Source organism: Manis pentadactyla, chromosome 12 (genome assembly GCF_030020395.1).
Source record: "Manis pentadactyla isolate mManPen7 chromosome 12, mManPen7.hap1, whole genome shotgun sequence".
Taxonomy (NCBI): Eukaryota; Metazoa; Chordata; class Mammalia; order Pholidota; family Manidae; genus Manis; species Manis pentadactyla.
This window is the reverse complement of record NC_080030.1, coordinates 19,972,980-19,978,175: the sequence shown is the minus strand read 5'-3', so window position 1 is coordinate 19,978,175 and position 5,196 is coordinate 19,972,980. Positions and strand designations below refer to the sequence as shown.

The 5,196-nt window shown below is 39.4% G+C and overlaps 1 pseudogene; it reads left to right on the top strand.

The window, feature by feature from the left end:
* The first annotated feature begins 732 nt into the window (after positions 1-732).
* On the top strand, positions 733-1,679 carry LOC118908538 (olfactory receptor-like protein OLF4; annotated as a pseudogene).
* The last annotated feature ends 3,517 nt before the right edge of the window (positions 1,680-5,196 follow it).

The following is a 5,196-nucleotide window of genomic DNA, read 5'->3' as shown; positions in this document are numbered from 1 at the left end:
TAAGAGGTATTGTGGATGAGGAAGTCCATGTGCCTTGAGGTTTCAGGACCACTAATCTCCTGACCATGTCTGACACCACCACTCTTCAAACTCCCTCATGCCCATCATGTTGCAATTCTGACTTCACCTTCTCTGAGTTGAACATTTGAAACAAGCACCTTCCTCAAGGCCTTTGCATTGGCAATTTCCTCTGCCGAGCACACACTTCCCCATCTAATTTTTCATCTGTGTTCTTCTCATACTTGAGGTTTCTGTTCAATTGTCCCCTTATTTGCAGACCTTGCCTAAATAGCAATGGAAAATAGAACATCCTATCACTCCCTACTTATACCTGTTTTCCTTTTCTTCACACTGACTGTTACCACCTGCAGCATTATGTTATTTTATTATTTGCTAATTTACTCTTTCTCCTTCATTTAATTGTAGAGACTTTTCCTTCTAGGGCCTATGTTCATTGCATACACAGTGCCTACAACAGAGTCAGCATTCATTTGTATTCATGGGATCCTGAAGGATTTCCCATTAAAACTGTAGAATGCATGGCCCCTCAAGGGAAAAAGACGATTGGGCCAAAAATTCCATATAAAAAGTGGCCCAAGGGACACCTTAAATAGGACCATGTGAAAAATATTAAAATTAATTTATTCACTGAAATACTAATTGTAGCATTTTAACTATGTGAACAATGCAAGTTTGAGTAAAAATTACTGATTTTTTTTCATCTTTCCTGGAAGTCATCTCTACCATATGGACCTAGGAAATGATACCCAAATTTCTGGATTTCTTCTTCTTGGATTTTCAGAGGAACCAGCCCTGCAGCTCCTCGTATTTGGACTTTTCCTCTCCATGTACCTGATCACAGTGTTTGGGAACCTGCTCATCATCTTGGCTGTCGGTAAAGACTCCCACCTGCACACACCCATGTACTTCTTCCTCTCCAGCCTGTCCTTTGTAGACATATGTTTCACCACCACCACCATCCCCAAGATGCTGTGGAACACCCAGACAGAGAGCAAAGCTATAAGCTATGAAGGTGCATCACCCAGATTTATTTTCTTATACTCTTTGCAGTGTTGGATGTCTTTCTTCTCACTGTGATGGCCTATGACCATTATGTGACCATCTGTCACCCCCTGCATTACACAGTCATCATGAACCCCCAGCTCTGTGAATTGCTGGTCCTGGTGTCCTGGATCATGAGTACCCTGAATTCCTTGTTACAAAGCTTAATGATGTTACGTCTCTCCTTTTGTACAAACTTGGAAATCCCACACTTCTTTTGTGAGCTCAATGAGATGATCCAACTTGCCTGTTCAGACACCTTTCTTAATAACCTGGTGATGTACTTTGCAGCTGTCCTTCTGTGTGGTGGTCCCTTTGCAGGGATCCTTTATTCTTACTCTAAGATAGTTTCCTCCATATGTAGAATATCATCATCTGAGGGCAAGTATAAAGCATTTTCTACATGTGCATCTCATCTCTCCGTTGTCTCCCTATTTTATTGTACAATGCTTGGGGTGTACCTTAGCTCTGCTGCTACCCAGAGCTCACACTCAAGTGCAATAGCTTCAGTGATGTACACTGTGGTCACACCCATGCTGAACCCCTTCATCTACAGTCTCAGGAATAAAGATATAAAAATGGCTCTGAGAAGATTCATTGGTATGCTTGTCATATAAGACCAGTTGTCCTGGAGATGAAGAATTTCTCATGACTTCATGGGTCAAAGCCTCAGAAAGAGAAAGTACTACTCTTTGATCACATCGCGGAAATAGAGCTTGCTCTATTTCCTTATTTATTTTTGAATTATATCATATCTTGACATATCAACACATATATAGGTAATTTATTTTTTAAGTGTGCAATATTCCATACAAAAGATGTAACGTAATTTATGGAAGCATTTCCTTATTGAGGGATGCTTAGATGGTCTCATTTCCTAATACTGCAGATAATACTTCAGATTGTGGCTCAAGATGGCCAAGTGAGTACACGAGTTCCTTTCTTTTTCCACCCAAGATTATATCAAGATGATAGTAAGGGAATAAGAGAGGATATAACCCACAAACTCCAAGAAAACAGGAGTTGGCGGACTTCAGTAAATGATTTTTAAAAATTTCTGAAAGCAGATGCAAGAATGTTCACTAATAGAGCAGAGGAAATCACAGCCTAGGGAAGAGAGGGAACTGTGATGAGGAGAGGCCAGCCTGCTTGTCAACTGGCAAGGTTTACTCAACAGGGCCATCTTTGAAATGGATATCTCAGATATCAAAACTCACTGTCATCACTTAAAATGCAATAAAAACCTTAAAATCGGGCACTTACTCTACAAAGATGCTACTGTGCTATATAAATGCTTCTTCATTTTATTCAGCTTGTCCTGATTGCCCACCATATCCTCAGGCAAATTTGGTTACCAAATGGTATCCCCAGCATAGTCTACATAGAAAGACAAATGGGAATAAATTAATTGACCTAACATGGTATTAGTGTTAGAGATGAACATAAGTATGAGAAAGCAAAATTTCAAATGACCCATTATGTTTGTATGCAAAATGTCTCTTTCATGCTGTACCAATATATATTGAATCATCGAAAATTGGTGTCCATGAGGGAGGTTTATTCATTGAAATGAAGGATTGGTCAGTTTATTTTATATTGTTTCTTTTTTAAAATTACTGAATTACCTTCGTGTTTCTTCTGAAAATATTCTAATTTGACTCTTTATATTGTTCTATGAAATAAATTGCCTGTCTAATATCTATCATAAATGCTAAAGAATGAATAATGTTAACATCACCTATTTCAAATCTCCTTCATGCTCAGGAATGTCTTCCAAGTTTATGATCAGAGCATAGTTCACAAGGGAGCTTGAGATCTGCCCAGTCCTGTGATTCAGAGTAACCAATTTTTCTGCGCAAATATGTATGCCATTTCAAGCCCACCTATTTACCTAGAAGGGAAACTCAGTATAGTCACTTGTTAATAAATTTACTTGAAATTTGATTATTAGCATGATTATGATTGGTTTTCTTAAATAGAAGATAATACACCAAAAATAAAAACAGCAGGTTATTATAATTGCCCCTTAGTTGTGTTTAATTTGATATTTAGCAGTTATCTATTGTTGCATTAAAACCTATCCTATCTAAAATGAGGTACAATAATACCTTTCATCTCCCTCTGTCTCTTGAGGTTTCTGTTCTTTGTGACCTTGTTTTAGGTCCTACCTAAATATCAACTAAAAATAGAATAACCTACTCACCCCTTCATCCCTGTATTTCTCTCCTTCATAATGTTTCTGGCAGCTGCATCTGGGAGACCGCTCCCTGCACACCAGATGAAACCTTAACCCAGTTTGGGGAGGCACCTTGACTCTAATTCGGAAAGAATTCTTGATTGACCAGGTCTGACAAGTGCCAGAATGAAAGGCATTCATTAAAATAAGAGTGGAAACAAATGCCAGCATCCATGCATGCAGTAGAGAGCGAGAACGATCAGCAGGAGATAGGGAAGTTAATTGAACTTGTGCTTCACATGGGGAAAATCCCTCGCCAACTCCTAAAGCCAGTGTAACCTGACATCCAGTGTCTGCTTGATCTATATGGTATGGGAACTATATTCCTCTCACCCCAGAATTTGGGGGGAGCCTCAAAGCTCTGGATAGAGTGAGATTATGTTCTGAGAACTAACACTTCCCTACTGGTCTGAAATAAAACAGGGAGAGAAAGAAGCATTTGGTTAAGACCAGAAAGCTGGGTGAAATAGCAAAGCGAGAAACACATTTACGACTACGAGAGGTTGGTGAGTTTCTCTCTTTACCGTATAAAAGATTTCAGAGACCAAGTGCAATAAGCTTATGCAGCAAGGAAGTTGATTTGAAGAGACCATACACACTCAGATAGGAGTGCGAGTAACCAAGGGGAGGCACACTAAGGGTTAAGGGTTTGGAGTCTTATAGGGCCTTTTGGATAGGGGTTGGCATAAGGCCTGATGTATACAGATGATTCATAATTCTTCCGTAGTGTTGTCTTAGAATGGGGTTACTTAGGTGACTGTGTTGATCCAGATCTCACCATTATTTATCCACAGAGGTTCATTTACACTTTAAAGGTCTGTCTCTCATACTAGTTACAAAGTTACTTAGCTGGTTAAGGGGCTGGAAGTGAAAGAACAGCCAGTAGATTAAGTTGGAGAATAAACTAGGCCTTTTTTACAGGCTTAGTTGATTTTACAATGATATGACCCTTGTCCCATTTCCCTGTTCCTTCTCAGAAACAACTGTAACCTTCTGAAGTGTTATATGAATTTATTATTTGCTTAAATATTCCCTTATTATCATTGGATTATGGGGATTTTTCTTCTTAATGCTCTGTGCTTAGTGCTTAACATAACAGCAATCAATTTATATTCCTGAAACAATGAAGATTTTCTCATTAAAACTGGAGTATACATGACCCCTTAGGAAAAAGCTGAATGAAAAAAATTCATTATCAGTAGTGGCAGGTTTGGGAATCCCATGGAGGGGATCAGGTGTATACACAAAATATTTTTATATTTCCTGACTAGAAAACAGATTTGTAGCATTTCAAATAAGTGAGTGATTCAAATCTGTCTGAAATTAGTCCTGTTATTTTCCTCTTGTGTGGTAGTCATCTCCACTACATAGAACCAGGTAATTATACCCATATTTCAGAGTTTCTTCTTCTGGAACTTTCAGAGGAACAAGAACTGCAGCCACTCCTATTCATGCTTTTCCTCTTCATGTACATGTTCACAGTATGTGGAAGCCTGTGCTATTATCCTATCAGCTCAGATAAGTTAACTCTATTTCTATATGGATTTTTATCTTCTTTTTTACAGAAAACAGGAGTATTATAGCTCTGGGGGAATGGTGTTCCTGGCCCAGGGTGAGTCCCCCTGTGAAACAAGCTAAACAAAGGGCACGTCAAGAGAAAGGCTTTTATTCCTTAGAGTCACTACCCATGTCTGGCTCCATCCAACTCCTCTGGCCACAACTCACACTCTGCCTGCCCCAACCACCCTTTCTGATGGGAACTCGGTGGCTGGGTCTTTGGTGTCACCAGATCAATTCCATACCGGGAATGGAGAGGCAGAGAGAATGGACATTTTCTCTCCACGCCTTTCCCCAGATCAATGGGAGGCTCTGCAGTGATAAGCACACATCTGTTAATA